At 36.7% G+C, this 21,427-nt stretch overlaps 1 pseudogene; it reads left to right on the top strand.

Annotated features, from left to right (window-relative positions):
• Positions 1 to 2,344: 2,344 nt before the first annotated feature.
• LOC125584951 lies at positions 2,345 to 2,444 on the top strand (annotated as a pseudogene).
• Positions 2,445 to 21,427: the final 18,983 nt, after the last annotated feature.

The following is a 21,427-nucleotide window of genomic DNA, read 5'->3' on the forward strand; positions in this document are numbered from 1 at the left end:
TTTATTGTTATTTTTAGCTTATGACATTTGTAAGAACTTTTTGTTGAAATGATGATTATTGGTGGGACTTAATCTTGGTCCTTAGGAATTTTTTTTTTTAAATAACTAGTAACATATATATAAGATAAAACTTATTTCCATTTTACATTTAATATAACACACAAATTATCGAAATATATTAAATTTAATAGAAAATTACAAAGTTCTTATTACATTACATTGTAAATAAAAACATACAGAGAGAATTAAAAGCAAACACACGTTTTATTCAATTCATAGAAACTTTAAAATTACATTGGGAGATGTCCAAATTTATCCCATATATTTTCAACCAAATCTGCTTTTAATTGGTGATGGCAGATGGTTGTTTCCTTGTTGTGTATCACTGGCTCTCTTTAGACGAGCCTCACCTCACCTAGTTACCTCAGAAGCAAAGGAACACACATCAGAAAAAGAACACACATATCACCCCAAAGAACACATTTCACTAAATATACACGATAACAACAGAACATGAAATATAATTTAAAACCATAAATCAACACCAGTAACTACAATTAAAATTTTATGATGGATTAATCAAGTAATCAAAGCAATGAACGAGTACAAAATTTATTTCAGATTAATCAAGTAATCAAAGCAACCGTCGGGTAAATCTTTCTATCAGATTAATCAACTAATCAAAGCAATGAACGAGTAAAAATTTCTATCATCAGAGTTTAAACACAAACCGAAAACAATAAAATTTCCAACCAAGTTTATCGAGAACCAACTACATGCAAATACTGAATACAGAGGAGGAACACCCACCCTTCCACCTTCGAATCGCAGAATATGATGTTGATGAGAGGGGAGAACCGTCAACAGAACCGTGGAGAGATCCGTCGGGAGAAGCGTTGAGAGACCGGTCGAGAGATCCGTCAAAGAAATCCGGTGGAGAAGAGAGGAGAAGCCTCGGGAGGAGATCCGTCGAGAAGAGAAACCTCGGGAGGAGATCCGTCGGTGGAGAAGACAGGAGAACCGTCGGGAGGAGATCGAAGAGAGGAGATTCGTCGGTCGAGAAGAGAGGAGATCGAAGAGAGGCGATTCGTCGGTCGAGAAGAAGAAAAGACGAGAAAATCAAATCACAACACTTACCCAAATCGATTATCCCCTCCCCGGTTTCATCGCCCAATCACACCAAGCCACGTATCACCTAACGACGACAACAAAAACATCTTAAGTTAGATATGTCCTTAGATAATTCTCTCTTTTTGATTTAAATTAAATGTCATTTATGCTAAGGACATCCCATTAGGACGCCGTTAATCTTGCCCTAAGTGCTTGTGAGTTGTGATAAACTTAACGACTAGTCGTCGACCTATAAACATTATAACAATCAGACCAAATATAAATGAATCGTTTTGTTTGCTAATTAAGAAAACAGCAAGATAATTAAGTATAGGCTAATATAAATCAAACTAGGGTTGAAATGTTAACTTGTATGGTTCTGCGGAAAATCTCGTCTTGCACATGTTTTTGGCTATTTTTGTTTGCAAGCCATCCAATCACCGTACGTGTCTCTTTGTTCCAATGCTTTGTAGAAAAACAACATGAAGAAGACTCAAGAAAAGAGGATGCTTTTAAGTTATAACCAACAAAAGGATGTAAAAGCTACCTACCGTTTTTAAAAATTTTCAATTCAAGAAGGGATTTACGTGATACTATGAATCTTTTGAAACTTAAATTTTACGAATGCAGATCATAACAAAATTATTTGATGGCGAGTAAGAAAAGGAGGAACTTGGTTTGTCAACTAATTAAATCCAGTTACTGTGGTCTTCGAATTGTTTTTAGTGTCAAAAAGTTCAACAATGCAAAGTTACTTTTATTTGATCATGATAAGACGCATTTGAAAATGTTTATAGCGTACGTTTTTATAAAAAAATCACATAATTATATAATACACATGACGTGCACATATTCCAAACTGAGTGTGACATACTTGAGACTAAACAGTAAATTAAAACACGAGAATGGTTTAAACCAAAAAAAACACGAGAATGGAATTATGGAGCATGTTAGGGCGAGGCCTTTCATCACAATTATTATACCAGTTAAATAACCCAATGAAACCCTAGCTTAGTAGCTTTAGAAGACTCTGCTACCACCGGCGGTATATAAATACTAAACACTTTCGTCTCCATAACTAGCCATCTCTTTTATTTGTTCTACGTTTGTCACTTATTCTCATTCAGTTTACGTGATTTTAATTCATGGTTTTCATTGCTGAGCCATTTTTAATGTCACTGCAAATATTTTCTTTTGTTTTTACGGTGATTTGTTTTTTCAAATTAGATCGGAGAAGAGAGCAGTGATTATAAAATACAAGAATCAAAAATTTCTGATCTGCTCATTAACTGGGCATGATAGACTCATTATACACCCATAGAATATGAGCTCTCTTCTCTGAACATATTTTCTTCATCTTCTTTGTTGGTCTTTACCAGTTAGATTGTACTTACCTAGCTTACTCTGGGATGTAGCTACCTTTTGTCGTCTATATAAATTAATCTATAACAATCTCACTAACTTATAACACTAAATTAGTGGATCACAAAACCTTAAATACAGACTAAACCAATTTTTGTATGTAAAATTATAGCACAAAGGATAAGTATAACGATGAGGGATAAACTGTAGAATATACTCGGACAACTGATTATTATTATTTTTTCCTTCATTGATGAAATACAGAGATTACAACATATGAACACAGAGCCCGCGAGACTCAGGTCACCCGGACAACTGATTATCTTAATCATGAGAAAAGAGGGACATTTCTTTTGGTTGTTTATCACTTTTTGTCCGTCATGTAAAATCTCAAACGAACTGTAATTAATTAACACATGATTTGACACTGACTTTGTATTAACACTAGTATTACTGCCTTAGAACGGGTATAATTTTTGGTTGCTTTTAAATTATTTAAAAAATAGAATTGTAATGTCTTAAATCAAAATTGAACTTATTTTAAACAAAAGTTTCTGAAGCTAGGTAACACCTAGAAGTATTATTTGTATTTGTTTTGTAAATAATTCTTCATTAAAATAAATTTATTGGAATTAATATTAAAAAAAAAACATGAAACTAATTAACATGCATACAAAATAGTCAATATAATAGACTTACAAAAATGTGTTACAAAAAAAAAAAAATAGACTTCCAAAAATCTGTAGGATTTTTTTTTTCAAGCAAAAAAATTGTAAGAATATGCTATGTTACATTAAAAAAATAGATTTGTTAAATAGTCAAACTATAACAAACAAATTTGTAAATACATAAATTGCATCATCATAGTTATTGATATTTTTGCCCTCAGTAGACTCATTTGTTCTTAGATCAATAGCTTCCCCGGTAGTTTGGCTTCGTCACCGCCGGGGAGGCTCTTCCTCCTCGTCATATTTCCTCTCATATGGCTTATTCTATTCTTTTCAGTGTTGTCATTTTCTCATATTTTATGTCCTACAGTGTTGTTTCTTTGGATTAGGACATTGACGGTCTCGACGATACAACTTTTTGGTGTTCTTCGTTCATGCTAGAGTAAGGAAGGTATTTTGAGAGAAAGGAAGGTGTTTTGGTTCTCTTCACCGGTCCAGTCTCAACTTGGTGGTTTCAACTTTTTCTCTCGTTCTCACAGAGATTTTGATAATTGGTTCGTCCGTGGTGGAGTTTGTCCGGCCAGATCTGTGGCTGGTGTTTCCAAATCTCGTTTTGCTATCCCAATTGTGAGTGGTGCATCATTCAGCTCCCATCAATGAAGTATTTTGGGTGGGAGTCTTGCTCGGTTATGAGATTTGAGTCTTGTTATTTTCTAGGTAGTTGGTGATCGTATGTTTTTGTTCTTGCTCTCTCTTTGGCAACAAAACCGTCTATGGTTAGTTTATTGGTTCTAAAGTTTGGAGTTCACTGGTTACACTTCCCGGTTTGCTTGTCCTTCGGATTCAGTTTGTGCTTCATTCTTGTTAGAGGAATTAGTCCTTGTTTCCTATTTTATGGTGGTTTCTATCTAGGCGTTTACTGGTCGTGTCATTTGTTGTTGTCCGACTTCGCCGCATTCAGAGGTGTGATGAAGATCAGTAGGTCTTAACTTGTGGGATTATGAGCCACAAATTCATGGTGATGGAAAGATAGTCTCTCATTATTTGGGAGGAGAAAGATGCATCATGTGGCTTATCGTGGGCATCAGCTGCTGAGAGAGAGGTGAAAAAGCAACTACGTTGTTCTTGCCTTGTGTGTATGACTCTCACATTTGTTTGAGATTAATTATAGATGCCTGCTGGTGTCTTTTTATATGAGTTTTTATTGCTGGCCGGTTTGGCTCAGGTTGTATGAATATGTTAGTGCAAGATGACACAACAATAAGGTAATGCAAAAAGTAAAGTAAGAGACAAACAATTACAAACAACCCTTAAGCTTTATTAGAAATCGCCTTGTACACTCTATTACAAGTTCTGCTTAATCAGTTTTACACAGTCTGTTACACCCTAACAACTGCTACTGAAAGATTCCTAAGCTACCCGCTTGTGTCTCTCTTCCGTCGAGTACTTCAGCCACTGCTTCAACACGACCCAAAACACTTCCAAGAGCTTCTCTCTCTTTCTATAAGATCAGCCCATGTGTCTCTGTCTCTATACAGACGACCCCATAGCTATCTTATAGTTATTCTCCATGTTCCCGAAACCCTAGTTTCCAAGGCAACATGTATGAACATCTTCCATAACAATAAGTGCAACTTTCCTTTTCTTGGAATGCACTTATTCCTCTTTCTTTAAGTCATAAACTTGTTCCTCAAGTTTATTCATATTTCCATATCTCCAAGATACTCTCTTGCTCTCCAAGTCTACACGACTCCAGCTCAACACCTTGACTCCACATGGTCTTCACCACTCACTACGACGTATGCTTCAGCAACTACGTCAGCGACTACTTCAGGGCAGACATCTTCAGAATACTTTGATTACAAGTGTTAAAAAAAAGACACATCATTTGTTAGCCATGAGATTTGATTTCAAAGCTACAAAAACAAAATAGAAATTCTTAAAGTGTAACATATGCTTGTGTTATATGTTTGTTGCAGAGAAGACTCTTTTGTTTTATTTTGTTTGACTTTTTCTTCTTTCCTTTTCATTTCTTGGATGCAAAATAAATGTAAGTAGTTTCAAAAAAATAAGACATACTTATAAAAGAGTTGAGATGATTATGGTTACCTTCGTTGCTGATAGAGCTTTAACTTTCAATTTTCATTCTTTTGTAACTTTGAAACATGAACACATTGATGTACCGTTTTACCTGAAATGAATAACTAAGAAATTATTAATTGAGAATAAGAGGAAACTGAATCTAAACTAAGAGAAACATTTAGAAATATTTAGAATTAGGAGTAATCATAACTTGTATGGATTTTTTTTTATCAGTGGATCAACAATGAAGAAACAACGATGAAGAAGAAAGTAAAATTAAATAAGATACAAAGGTAAAACAGAAAAACAACTATAGAACGTGATCAAATAAATGGGAGAGATAATGTGAGAAAATTTAGGGGTTACTTTGTAATTATCTGCCCTACGCTGCGAGATCTTTTTTATTTTTTATTTTATTGTTTATAAAATATTTTTATTTTATAAATGAATAATTATATTAATATAAGATTTGTATCTAAATATTTAAAATCTAGACTTACATTGTATTTTTTATATTTTGGTTATTGTATAATAATTATTTATTTGATATTAATCTTTAACAAATTAGCTTCCAAGTTAATTTTTCGCACCTTTGCTCTTGAGTTGGTGGTGTAAAATCTCAGTGTTTTTTAATTTTTTTTTTGAGTTTTAGGTTCCAGTTTGTGGTCTAAAAGACTCTAATACTATCCTCTTTCCATTCCATAAAAGTATTTTGTATTTAAAATTTGTTTCAATATAAATATCAGTTTTACATTTTTATATATTAAAAATCACTTTAATCCTTATTTTTACCTTATGTATCGATCAAATAAAAAGTAATGTGGAATTATAATTAAAAATAATATAGAGAACTTAAGCATTTTCTTAATATGTGTATTTGATCGCCGGTTTATAACCAGACTTATGTATTTTGATCCTTATTTCGATTTCGTATTCTATCCTTCTTACTAAATGATATACGCTAAATTTTTGTTATCACTTTTATAGTTATACTTCATTATTCATTTATACAAGAAAACAGCGGTATTCTGACGGACATTCCGACGGAAAATAAAATCCTCGGAATATACCGAGGAATTTCCGAGGAAATTCCGAGGAAACACAAAATTGGGGTTCCTCGGAATTTCCTCGGAATATACCGACGGAATTCTGAGGAAACCTCAGTCCGTCGGAATATTCCGAGGAAATTCCGAGGAACAATGTGTTCCTCGGAAAAAACCGATGAATTCCGAGGAAATATTATAGCCGTTGGAGAGCCGTTGGGGGATTTTACAAAATTCCGAGGAAATTCCGACGAACTAGCCTTTTCCGTCGGAATTCCGTCGGAATTTCCTCGGTATGTCGGCAGGATTTAATCTATATATACAAGCACTCCTCTTCCTCTTCATTCACTCCATATCTTCATCCTCCCTCTTACTCTATTTACACACGAATTTGATTCATAAAAAATATGTCTTCTTCAAATTATTTTCGTTCTTGGATCGATCGACCTCATTTGGATCCGAACACGAGATTGCTTACGGAAGAATACCAACGAGGTATAACCGAATTCATGGGGTTAGTTCACCGACAACCGGAAGCAAAAACAGGTAAGTTAAGATGTCCTTGCTCTAATTGTAAAAATAGAAAGGTTATTAAAGAGTGGGATGTTTGGACTCATCTATATTTGAGTGGGTTTACACGAAGTTACAAAATTTGGTATCATCATGGGGAAACTGATTATGAACATGGTAGTACTAGCGAACCTCAGCCAGCGGTTAGATTAGAAGAACCAATTAGAACGGATGTAGATTATGGTGTAGGTACTGAGCAGATGGTAAATGATCATTTTAGAGGGGAGATTTACCCAATGCAGAAGCTAGGAGATTTTATGATATGTTGGATGCTGGAAAGCAACCATTGTACGAAGGTTGCAGAGATGGTCATTCAGCTTTATCATCTGCTACAAGATTGATGGGCATTAAAACAGATTATAATTTGGCTGAAGACTGTGTGGATGCGATTGCTGATTTTGTAAAAGGTATTCTACCCGAGGATAATGTAGCTCCTGGTTCATACTACGAGGTTCAGAAACTCGTAGCTGGTCTTGGTTTATCGTATCAGGTAATAGATGTATGCAGCGACAACTGCATGATTTATTGGAGGGCGGATGAACAGCGGGTTACATGCAAATTTTGTGGAAAGCCTCGTTATAAAGATACGAGTGGAAGAGTTCCAGTGCCATATAAAAGGATGTGGTATTTACCTTTGACGGAAAGGTTGCAGAGGTTGTATCTGTCTGAACGCACAGCGCAACCAATGAGATGGCATGCGGAGCACTCAACAGATGGTGAGATCAGACATCCTTCAGATGCAAAAGCGTGGAAGCATTTCCAATCAAAGTATCCCGACTTTGCGTATGAGAGAAGAAATGTCTACCTTGGATTATGTACTGATGGTTTTAGTCCGTTTGGCAAGAGTGGAAGACAGTATTCTCTATGGCCCGTCATTCTTACACCATACAACCTCCCCCAAACTTGTGCTTGCGACGAGAGTTTTTGTTTCTCTCGATTCTCGTTCCCGGACCAGAGCATCCTAAGAGATCACTTGATGTGTTTCTTCAGCCACTAATATATGAGTTGCAACAACTATGGGCTCAAGGTGCTGAAACATACGATGTTTCGTGTAAAGAAAACTTTCAAATGCGGGCAGTACTAATGTGGACAATAAGTGATTTTCCAGCATATGGTATGTTGTCTGGATGGACAACGCATGGAAGGCTATCATGTCCATATTGTCAAGATAACACTGATGCTTTCCAACTAAAACACGGAAGGAAAACGTGTTGGTTTGACTGTCACAGGAGATTCCTACCACCTGATCATCCATATCGTAGGAGTAGGAATTTGTTTACGAAGAACAAGAGGGTGTTTGACAGTCCACCTCCGGAAATTTGTGGGAAAGATTTGAAGATACAACTAAGAGATTTTGGTGCAGAAAGGACGCCAGAAGTCGGTGGACATGAGCGTTTTCCGGTAGATGCTGTTGGAGAACTACATAACTGGCACAAAAAAAGTATTTTCTGGGATCTGCCATACTGGGAGGATCATCTGCTAAGGCATAATTTAGATGTCATGCATATTGAGAAGAACTTTTTTGACAATCTCATGAACACGATCCTTAATGTTCAAGGTAAAACAAAGGATAATTTGAAGTCAAGACTGGATTTAGTCGATATATGTGCTCGTTCAGAACTTCATGTTGATGAAAATGGTAGGGCTCCTTTTCCCATATACCGACTTGATGCAGCGGGAAAAGATGCGTTCTTTGATTGGATTTCAAACGATGTGGAATTTCCAGACGGTTACGCATCAAATTTGCGTAACTGTATCGACAGAAAGGAAGGAAAGTTTACTGGCTTGAAAAGCCACGATTGCCATGTAATGATGCAGCGCCTCCTTCCGTTCGCCTTCAAGGAACTATTACCACGAAATGTTCATGAAGCAATTGCAGGGATAAGTGGTTTCTTCCGCGATTTATGCACGAGATCAGTGACTCTTGAAGGTATTGAAAATTTGAAGACTAACATAGCCGTGATTCAGTGCAACCTTGAGAAGATATTTCCTCCCTCATTTTTTGATGTTATGGAGCATCTTGTTATTCACCTGGCAAGAGAATTGGAACTTGGTGGTCCTGTGCAGTATAGATGGATGTATCTGTATGAGCGGTATATGTTCCATTTGAAGAAGATGGTGAAAAATTTAAGTAGGGTGGAAGGTTCTATAGTCGCACAGATGATCAATGAAGAAACTTCAAACTTTGCCGAGTACTACTTTCCAGCAGAAGTTCAGACCAAAAACAGAAGACCTGCTCGGCATGATGATAGAGGCGAACGGGCAGCATATCATGTTACGGTTCCAGACATTTTCACAGATGTTGGACGACTTAGCGGAAAACCAAAGGACCGTCGACTTACTGAGCAGGAGCGCAGTCATTTGCAAACATATTTGCTCACCAACTGCGAAGACGTTCTTCAATATGAGAGGTAAATAAATGAGCTTACAAATTTTTATTTTAACAAGTTGAAATTTAAATCTTAATTAATTACATTATTGTCATCATATACAGGATTTTCATGGCAGAAAAGCGGTTCGAGTATAGATACGCCACAGAGGACGAACTAGAAGAAATGAAGCAGAGAGAATTTAGTGGATGGATGTTTACTTATGTGAGTGCTTTAAACAAATTAAAATATATTTTATCACATATTTATACTAATTCACATTTATTGATATAATATATATATATGTGCTATTAATAGGTGTCTGCTGGTTTGGCCAGAGGTGAAACATTTGACGATTGGATACGTGAGATGGTCGTTGGACCAAACTTTGTTGTGAAGTCATATCCGAGATTTTGTACTCGAGGATATGCATTCACAACTCAGAAGAGGAGACGTTCGAGTACGACTTATGATGCTGGCGTTTGTTCTGCATCAGGAGATGATGTATACTACGGACACATACATGAGATTTTGGAAATTAAGTATTTGGGCATGGTTGGATTGCGCTGTACTGTTTTCTATTGTGATTGGCACGACAACACCCCAGATCGAGGTGTGAGAACAGATGCATTTGGTGTTACATCAGTAAATTCGAGGCGAAAGCTGCAATATTATGATCCTTTCATTCTTGCTTCTCAGGCCGATCAGGTAATTAAATGTTAATTATTCAGAATGATTCATCATCATGTGTATTAATTTATAATTTTTCTAAATGTTACAGGTTTGTTATATCAAGTACCCCCGGGTAAGGAACAGAGATGATCCATGGGTTACTGTTACAAGACTCAACCCGAGAGGCCGAGTTCAGGGAAGTTCTGAGCTGGAAGACCCACTACAACCAAGCACATCCGGCAACTTAAGTGCAGCAGAAGATTTAGCTGGAGTTGGCCTTGTAGTCGATTTAACCGACTTTGGAGAGGAAGCCGTCGTTCACGTAGAGGATGAACCAGTGATTGGAGAGTTTCACGAAGATCCAGATTCAGATTCATCTGGTGATGATGACTCGGAAACAGACTACCATTGAACTTATTTATTTTTATTTTTAAAGAAATACCGAGGAAATTCCGAGGAACACTTGATATAACCTCTTTCCTCGGATAATAGTTATTTGGTTTATCTAGCAAGGCAAAGCTGAATACGAATTAAAAACTACTCAGAACACAACCAAATAAAACGAAGAAACCATGTAAAAGAAATACGAACTCATAATTAAGAAACCCAAAAAAAACTCAGTTCAAAATTAACAGAAAATAAGACCATAAAACGTTAGAATAGAAAAGAAAATAAAATAGCCGGTGATAGCTCCTACTCCTCGTCTCCTGCTCCAGATGTTCCTGCATCGTTGGGTCTCTTGGACCTCTTTCTTACCCTGTGTGTACCACTCGAACCCGAACCAGAGGTGGATGGAGAGTTGTCCCGATGAACTACATCATCCTTTTGGCAACGACACGGCCTGATACGTGAAATGGCAGCCCAGATCTTGTGTAGCATGTCGTTGTTTGTCTTTATGCTCTGATCTCTCCAATGTTGTTGCTGGCGCGAAGTGGCGTTCGGTGGAAGCTCTTGCAGCTTGTACTGGCTGGAGTCTGATGGGAGTAGCTGATGGGGTTGTGAATCATCTGGAATGGCTTGTGCAGCCTCATCTTCTCCTTCTTCATCAACCACGCCCTTGCCTTTGGTCTGATATTTTGGCGTGAAGAAGGATGGCTTGTCTACTAGTGCGGTAGCAGGGGGTAGGAACTCAACTGCAGCCTCTGAAAGTAGAGAAGTGAGACCGATCTGAGGTAGGTGGCAGTAGAGTGTTTTCTTCGCTCGGTCCTGGAATACGTAGACGTAAGGACCATCCCGATGGATCCTCGAGTGGGGACCAGCTATGAACTCCTTACTTACTAGAGAAATGACATCCAGGTAGTTCCAAGCAATGTTGTTCGATCTGTCCAGTGCTACCTCCTGGTTCTTGCAGTCTACACCCACATGTCTAAGGATCCGAGTAATCACTGCACCAAATCCACATGCATTGCTCTTTTTTTTGGTTACTTTCCCCTTGTATCCTGCTAAGTTTGCGGCCAGCACCGCTCCCATGTTGAAGGCAGTAGCAGGTGGGAATGTAGAGTTTCCAAATGCCGGTAGCAAATGCCTCACACCTTGGTACAGGAGGCACAACTCCCATTGCGTGACTGATGCGGCTGTGGTTGTCCCGTATAGCAATGAGCCAATGAGGCGTGTGGCATATCTCAGTACTGGGCTCCGGATAAGTGACTCCTTTGCCTGAGAAGATCTATAAACCCCTGTGCCAATCGTTTCCCAGAAGTTCAACAGCTCTGAAGTCCAATAAAGACCAGATGTCCTCTCCCCTGCACTCAATCCAAATAGTCTGCAGAGGTCTGTGAAAGATACCTCATAGTATACTTTCTGCACTACGAATGCCAGAAAACCTTCCTGATGGCTATCATCGGGACGGGTGACGTATGCGGATGCTATGAACTGGCGTACCAACTCCGGATAAGTGGGTTCGTTGAGGTTGCATAGTTGGCCTAGACCCATGTTCTGGAACAGTCCTTCAATGTCTGCTTGGATTCCCAATATTGTCATCGTCTCAGGACATGCTAGTTGTGTAGCCGGAACGGCTACCTTCTTCATGTTGTTGTAGTGGGTGGTATCAGACTTATCCCACTTCTTTGGCCTTTGCTTCTCTCGCTGAGACGAACCCTCTTCTTGTGTGTTCTTCTTTGCTGACATTTTCGTGCGCTTCATTCTCTACAAAATAGAATCATTGCTCTCAACATGGTTATAATCAATTAAGAACTCAAAGCAACATGAAAATGAAAAGCGAAATCGAGTTGTGATAAAAAAAAACCAAATTGAAAAAAATTCTCAATCCCTAAATCATCTCAAATCCTGTTCCAAACTCGTTGATCACAGACAATTGTGTTCTATTCCATGTTTAAACATCTGTTTCATGCATATTTGATCAAGGAATCAACACGGAAATAAGAAATTCACAAAACCCAAAAAATTGCTCAAGAACACGATTTCAGAATGTGGAGATTCGCGGAGTATACCTGTCTTAGGGTGAAGACGAGTGTAGGAATCAGGTAGAGCTCGAAAAATCAAGTGGAATGGAGCCCAAAATTGTTCAAATCGGATGATTATAGAGAGAGAAAGGGGGGGCGAATTATAGGGGAAATCGGAGGGGATGAGAGTTCTAAGGTTTAGATCCAGAAAAGGTCGGGTTTTGCCTTATAATTCTGTTTTCCGAACACGCATCGATCGATGCGTTTTTGTTCTATAACGCATCGATCGATCACAATCTTACGGCCCGGTCCATCTTTGTAATCGATCGATTTGTTTTTGTTCAGAAACGCATCGATCGATGCGTTTTTAAAAAAACATACAAGATTTTCCGAGGACATTCCGAGGAAAAATTGAGATTCTCGATCGATCGATGGGATACTCTCATCGATCGATCACAATCTTACGGCCCGGTCCATCTTTGTAATCGATCAATGCGTTTTTGTTCTATAACGCATCGATCGATGCGTTTTTTAAAAAACATACAAGATTTTCCGAGGACATTCCGAGGAACAATTGAGATTCTCGATCGATCGTTGGGATACTCTCATCGATCGATCACAATCTTACGGCCCGGTCCATCTTTGTAATCGATCGATTTGTTTTTGTTCAAAAACGCATCGATCGATGCGTTTTTAAAAAAATATACAAGATTTTCCGAGGACATTCCGAGGAACAATTGAGATTCTCGATCGATCGATGGGATTCTCTCATCGATCGATCACAATCTTACGGCCCGGTCCATCTTTGTAATCGATCGATTTGTTTTTGTTCAAAAACGCATCGATCGATGCGTTTATTTAAAAAAAATTACGTTTTGAAACCCCAAACACTAGTTCCTCGGAATTTCCTTGGAATATTCCGAGGAAATTCCGAGGAAGAAGAGGCTTTCCTCGGAGTTCCCTCGGAATAATCCGAGGAAATTCCGAGGAAATAGGGTTTTTAAACTGAAAACAACGTTTTGCCGTTTGAATAACACCTATATAACCCTTATTAAGTGTCTTACGTTCATTATGAAGACAAAAGTTTGTTCCTTACCGTATAATTAACACTTTTCCGATTGTATGAACGAAATCTCGCAACATAAGACAAACACTTATACCTTTTAAAGAACGGTAAAGGGAATACTTTCAATTAGTTTTGAAATTTTTTATTTCGTGGTTTATGCTCATCTATACAAAGAATCCTCAATGGTATGCATTACAATTGTATAAGAAATGAAATACGGCAAAAAAAATTGATGTTTTGAAACCCCAAACACTAGTTCCTCGGTATTTCCTCGGAATATTTTCATTTTACCGGACAAATATTTCGCGAAAATTGAAATTAGAATTCCGACGGAATTCCGACGGATAATATCCGTCGGACCCTAGGTTTTATAACCCCTAGCCACTTCTTCTTCCCCATTTCTTTCTTCTTCCTCTGCGCAAATCCTCTCTTCTCTCCGGCGATTTCCCCCTGAAATCCGACGATATCTCCGGCGATCTCCCTCTTCTCTTACACAAATCATGTAAGGACCCTATCCCACTCTCTTAGGTTCTATTTGTTAGGTTTTTGTGTGGTTTTGATAGATTTTTTTAGGGTGATTGGTTAGGATTGTGATTTGGTTGTATAATAGGTTTAGAATTGTGATTTGGTTGAATGATTTGTTTTGTTGAATTGATTTAGAATTTTTGTATAATTTTTTTTTCTATTTATAAAATCGATTTTTGTATATAAAATCGATTTTTGTATTTTACAAAACGATTTTTCTATATAAATTCGATTTTTTGGACTTTACAAAAAAAAAATTTCTATATAAATTCAATTTTTTGGATTTTACAAAACATTTTAAATATCTATAAAACTTTTTTTGTGATTAAAAACTATTATTTGGGATTTAAAAATATTTTTAATATATATATATTATTAAAACTATTTTTTTGTAATTATTAAACTATTTTTATTTATTACAACTATTTTTTGTTTATTAGAACTATTTTTATATATTTATTAAAAATTTTAAATATATATAAATCTTTTTTTGTGATTAAATTATTTGGGAATTTTTTTTTTAAAAAAAATTAATTTATATATTTCTGTATTTATTAAATATATTTTTTAAATTTACAGGTCTCATGATGATCAGACCCGGCCTCGACAGCGTCGTGGTCGTGGTGGTACGGGGAGCCAGTCTCGGGATTCCAGCCATTTTCAGGATTCCCCTTCGCCCCACAGCTCCAACCATACATCTCCCTCTGCTGCACCCGCTCCTGCTCCTCTCGCTCCCGCTGCTGCATCCGCTCCTGTTCCTCCGGGTCCTCCGGGAGTGATGCGTGTTGCGGAGTTGGTTCAACAGCCCGGTCGTGACCATCTTCCGTATCTCACTCCGTATCCACATGGACGGGGTCAAACATGGTAATTAAACATTTTTTTTTCTTTAAATTTGGATTCATTATTAACCGTTTGTTCTTTTAATAAGGTTCAACCGATCCGGGAACGGGATCAGCGCATGGATCAACCGTATGATGTACTCGGCCCTCGACAGTGGACATCCGACTTTCACTCACTTCCCAACCGACAAGCAGGTTCTGTGGTTTCGTCAGTTTGGGGTAAGTATTCTAATTTTTTACTTATATTTTTAATCTTTAATATAAATTTTCTACTAATTGTGTTTTTTTTCAGCAAGAGTTCAACTGGAATTCCGATGAGACGCTCTTTATCTATCACCACTTCGTCCATAAAGTAATGGACAACTATGGGAAGCAGATCCACGAGTGGAAGAAGAAGTGGGAAATCAATAAGGTTCGATTTAATTTATTAAACCATTTTTTAATTTATTAAACTATTTTTTAATTTATTAAAAATTTTTTTTTTTTTATTAAAAGGTCCCAAAGTCAATGAACGACACGGTCTGGAAGGAGTTGTGTGCGCATTGGGATAAGGAAGAGACGAAAGAAACTTCTTCCACCAACTCCACCAACCGCAAGAGCGACCGTAAAGGGAAGGGCATCTACAAGCATAACTTGGGTGCTCAATCTATTGCCACTCTCGGAGATCGCATGGTAAGTTCAACCGCTTTTTCTTCAATTATTTGAGTTTCAGAATTTAAATTTATTGTGCATTTCTTCTAATTTCTAATGTTTTTTAATTTATGTTTTTTTTCAAGGCGGAAGAAAATGATGGCGAGCCGGTTGATGATCTCGCCCTAATGAGGAGGGCGTATACCAACAAGAAGACCGGCCAGATTGATGACGGTCTTGTGAGGGACGTGGTCGACCTGGTCCAAACTCAGGTGGTAGACGAAGTGTCTCAGCTTCAAACCGAGGATGACGCTTCGACGGCTTCGACCAACTTGTCCCGGTTTCGAATCAACGAAATCGTTGAATCCGTAAGTTCTTTGTTTTTAAAAGTTCAATTCATTTATTTCTTGGTTTAAATTTCTAAATTTGGTTTTTTTCTATTCAGTCGGTTCCAAAGAAGAAGGGACGTTTGGTCGGTTTGGGTCGTCGCACCCGGTCGGTTCCCCCTTCTTCTGCACCACCGCCCTTCGTTGATCCAGAAGTACTTACGGCCCAGTTGAAGGACAAAGATGATCGTATATCTTTGTTAGAGACCCAGATGGCGGCTCAACAGGCGGGCTATGAGGCACAGAGGAGGCTGAACCAGCAAATGATGGAGATGATGCAGAGGATGTACCCGAACGAGGTGTTCCCGGACGTGCCAGACCCGTAGTTTTTTTTTTTTCCACAAACTCGGAATGTTTTATTTTTATTTGTGAAACTTTGAATATTAATTAATATGATTTCAATTTTACTTTTAATTTCATATTTTCGAATTTAAATTTCAGAAATTTTATTTTTTTAAAAAAATTAATATTTTTTACATTCCGAGGAAATTAATTATAAATTTTTCACTTGATCGATCGATGCGTTTTTGTTCAAAAACGCATCGATCGATGCGTTTTTTAAAAAAGGTTCGGGCTATACCGAGGGACAGGTTCCTCTGTTTATTCTGAGGAACTTTTCCCTCGGTATATTCCGAGGGACATCTCCCACGGAAAATTCCAAGGGAGCTGTCCCTCGGAAAATTCCGAGGAACTGGTCCTTCGGTATATACCGAGGGAAAAGTTCCTCGGAATAAACCGAGGAAAATGTCCGTCGGTATACTCCTATCGATCGATGTATATATGTCCAAACACGCATCGATCGATGAACTTCCGAGGAATTATACCGACGAAGTTCTCCCTCGGTATCTTCCGAGGACATTTCCGACAAACTAGTGATCCTCGGAATTTCCTCGGAAATTTATTTTTTCGGAATTCCGACGGAAAATTCCGAGGGATTTCCGAGGAAAAAATAAATTCCGAGGAATTATTTCCGACGACGTGTTTCGTCGGTATGTCGTCGGAATAACGATATTCCGACGAAATTCCGACGATTTTTTCCCTCAGAATCCTTGATGTTTTCTTGTAGTGTTATGTATTTTGATCCTTATTTCTATTTCGTATTCTATCCTTCTTACTAAATGATATACGCTAAATTTTTGTTATCACTTTTATAGTTATACTTTATTATTCATTTATTTTTTAAATTGAGTTTAAGGTTAAGGATAGAAGTCCAATTCATTTCTTTTCCTACGCTTTTCTGGTTCACCAAATTTAAAATTCAACATTGTAGTAAATGTCCTTCACTTCACTTCAAATTTAAAATTTAATATTGTAGTAAAATAATTAACCTTTGTTAAAATAATATATTTTGTAAAATGATTTTAGTAAATATTCTCCATCATCAATATTAGCATTGGCTTTTGAAAAATATTTTACATAGAATATATTATGTGATATTTTTGATAAAATTCGTCACATAAATGTTCGTGCATTCTTTATTTGCTGATGAAGTTGCTCTTTTATTTTGAAGAACTTGGCTACCTACTTTAAGAATGAGACCGACCATCTGCATCATAATTAGACCAAAGCTAGTATGATCGACTCTTCTTAGCAGTAAGAACCAAAGCTAGTATGACCGACTCTTCTTGAGTTTCAAAAATAATTACTCTTGAGGGAGTTTCAGCTTAGTTTAAACTTAACAACTCATCAAATAATCCCATTATCGGTTTGATTGTTTGTGGCTTCTTCACCCGAGGGAATTATGGATTTTGAATTTGTGATCTTCTGCATGTTTGAATGTCACTTATGATCCCTAATAGTGTCTATATGGTCTTCGATTTCACCAATTTAGTAATAAATTGTAATAACCTGGTTTACTATAATCTGTTTGGTTTGTCTAGTTATATTTTTTTTATCAAACCAAAACTCAATTCTTTTATTCACTTTAACCTAACCTGTGTATATATTCTATAAGTATATATATCTTCTTCTACCTAAAGCCAAGCTGCCATCTTCTTTGTGTAGTAAACACTGATGCTTCTCACCACCACCTCCTTTTTCTTATCTTCTCTTCTTCCCCTCCTTCAGACTTCGTATTGTTCTTGGTTCGTCCCTGAAATCCTCCTCTTCATCTCTGATCGTCACCACCATTGTTGTCCATAGAGTGATAGAGTTATCTCATCTTTACTTTTGTTGGTGTTACGCAGTGGAACTGAGACGTGGAGGAGAGAGTGACGTCGGAGATGCCGCTCTTCACCATCACTCGACGCTGGAATCCTCACAATCCACCGGAGATCCGCACCGTTACCATATGAGCCGTACCAAGCCACCAACACCAAGATCCGAGCAAATGAGATCACCATCCACTCTTGCTTGCGCACCAAGCGTTTTCTTCTCCACTTTCAGTCGATCGCTTATCTATATCAATTGTCTTGAGCCACCGACCGTCGTTACATGAATATAGATGGATACATATGGAAGGATTTTTTTTAAGATGACGGAACGAAAGACTCTATGAAAAACTAATAGAATTCAGAGAATAGATAGTTGACATGTAGAATTTGGAACGATGTGTAAACAATGAATTGTTTTGATTGGCACTACAACTTTTTTCATTTATTTTATATTTTAAAAATTTTAGGTTATTAAACTTTTATTTGAATTTTTGTGATAATTAGATATCAATAGTTGGTGTTCTATTTCAACTTTGAGCAAAATTTTAAAATTTTGAGCATCTTTATATATTTCAAAAACTTATGCTAATTTTGAGAAGATGCAATATGTTTGTAATGTATAGTTTTGTTTTTGTATGGTATTGTGTTTGGTGGCATTTTTTTCTTTATGTTTTAAAGACAACTGATACGTCTGTTCTTTATGTTTCTGGTTTGACTCCCTCTCTATTTAACTCATGTCTTCCATAAGAGTTTTCTTTCTTGTTTTTAATGTCGATGCTTTTCAACTCTCAGAGAAAAACCATAACAGAAGCAAACTCAGTTCTTGATCCCTGTCAAAATAGCATCTAATAACTGTCATAAACATTGAATTTCATTTTCACATCTTTGATCCGTCTTTAGCGCCTGCAAAGTAATGAAAAAGTTAGTTTAGTTTCAGCTATTTTTACATTTACCAGAATAATTAAGTAAGATGTGCCAAAACGTGGGTAAGAACAAATCAGCAATAATGAGTACGATGTACAAAATCGACGTAGCTTGTGTCTACCTTATTTTGTAGACTCTCTGTTTGAGACACTTGGACTTTGCAGAGGATGAAATAAAGCTTTTTGACATAAGCATGTGTATGGATTAAGAGCTTGGTTTTGTATTAACTGGACTTTTGCTATCAGTTCAAAGCCTCAGATACATTTCTCATTAGATCTCTCTTTTTTTTATCAACTCATCAGATCTCTCTTAATACACCAGAACTTCAATAAGTGAAGTCACAAGCAGCTGCATATGTATTAGACTGTAGTACTTCGTATGCACCAATGCCAAGAGATGTTTCTGCAAGAAAGTCTGTTGGCTCAATTTTACATCACGATGAACCGCACAAGCACAGCATGACCTTTCAAGATCTCAGGCACATTAGGCAGCACAACACCACAGATCTGCCAGTCTGTCTTGTTGTCACATCCATCTTCACCATACTCTCTAATCACATTCGCTAAGTACCGAGTATGTGCACTTGTGGTTACACCATTAGATAATCTCATCATAAACTTACCACCTGCAAAAAAATAACGAAGAGTCAAGAAGAAACCTTTAAACTGAAATCTAGATAAGAAGAAATCAAACATACACAGATTCTTCTTTCGATGGGACTAACCAATCCACTTGAGTCTAACATCAATATCTTCTTTAGAAGACGTATCACTATCAATCTCTTCCACATATAGAGCTCTTCAATCCCATTCTACATGGACAGCTGCTTGGCTCCTTCTCGATCTTGATCTTCTCCTGTGGATTAATTTCTTTTCAAAACTCTTTGAGAATGAAAAACCTATACCACAATTCGAGTCTCTGCTGTAGTTGATCTGAGTTCACTACAATGACGGTTCCACTACAAGAAAAATTGCTTTTGTTAGCGGCCAAAAAACGCTATCTAACGATACGATAGTGGTTTATGAAGCACTCTATCGTCGTCCGTCATAATAGGTCAAACACATTAGATAGCGGTATTTTGTACTGCTATCGTATTGTGATATATTATAGTTTTTTTTATATGCAATTAAATATACTTTAATAGCGTTTCTTTTCTTGTTATTATTTGCATTAAAATTATTTATTGTAATTAATTATTTAAAAATGAAAAAACATAATTAAAATTTAAACTGGATTATATATTTAAAATATTTTTATTATTTAAACTGATTTATAATCAAACTGTTTTACAAAAAATATATGGTATACAAATTAAAAAAAAAAAAGAATCTAGGTAGAAAAAAAGGTCTTAAACCAAAAAATTAAACTAATAGTATTTATAAATCCAAGTAAAATATGCAAATCCGAAGGTTTTCCCTCGGATTTGAGTCTTTGTATTTTTAACTAAAAAATCCAAACAAATCCATTCAAATCCATTATAAAATCAAATATATTAGTAAATCCGTACGATTGAATAACACTTGATTAGATACAGAATTTATGAATCATTAAACCAATAACACATGATTTTAATACAGATTTGAAAATCATAAAACCAATAACACTAGATTTAGTTCGGATTTTCAAATCCATTAAAATACAACAACCAATAACTCCTACTAAGCTTAAACATAACCCTATTTACTAACTAAACCTAATAAACCTAACTAAACCTAATAAACCTAACTAAACCAATCTTCTAAACACCGCCGTCTTCAACAGCTTCGCGCCTCCGCCTCCTCGTGCCTCCGCCATCTTGTTCTGAACCGCATCTGCCTCCGCCTCCACCTCTGGTTCGTAACACCTATGACACATCTCCGCTATGTCAAAATTCTCCTCTGGCGCGCATCCCTTTCATCAGTATTCAAGATCTGTGAGCAAAAGCAATAGATTTTACTAGAAAATAAAAGATAAAAAGATATGAAAACGAAAAAAGAAACAAACCAAGGAGGAGGAGGCGAGGTCATGGTAATGGTGGCTTCCTGACTTGAGCAGAGGTGGTGAGATTGAACCTGTGACGACATACGGCAAGTTTGAGAGATCCTGAGATGAGGATTGAATAGGCGATGAGAGAGGAGGACTGCAGAGGTGATGGGAGAATATGAAAGAGGGAGGAGGATTTCTGATGAGTTATCAGTGAGCAAGAAGATTGAAGAGATTGGTGAGAGAGATGAGAAGACGAGAGATCGTGAGAAGAGATGAAAGAGATAATGCCAAAAAAATAAAATTAAAGTGAATCATTTTTGTCCGTCAGATTGAGTATATCAACGGTGGAGATCAAATATAATAGCTATCCTCACCGTCTTGTTTTAACCAATAAGAAATTTTTCGCTTTGTTTAATTAATTGGCCAATGAAAAAAAAGGAAAAAGATTAACAAAAGATTGTGTTATAACCACTGGATTAAAAGTAATCAATGGTCATAGATTAACTAATCAAAAACTGTTTTTTATTTAATAGTTGTCTTGAAAATTGTAATTTTATTATTTAACTAATTTTATTTATATAAATATTAAATTATCATTTACATTTATAAAGTTAATATTAAGAACTATTGAATTTTACATTTAAAGTATAAGATTTTAGAG

Source organism: Brassica napus, chromosome C3, assembly GCF_020379485.1.
Source record: "Brassica napus cultivar Da-Ae chromosome C3, Da-Ae, whole genome shotgun sequence".
NCBI classification, from domain to species: Eukaryota; Viridiplantae; Streptophyta; class Magnoliopsida; order Brassicales; family Brassicaceae; genus Brassica; species Brassica napus.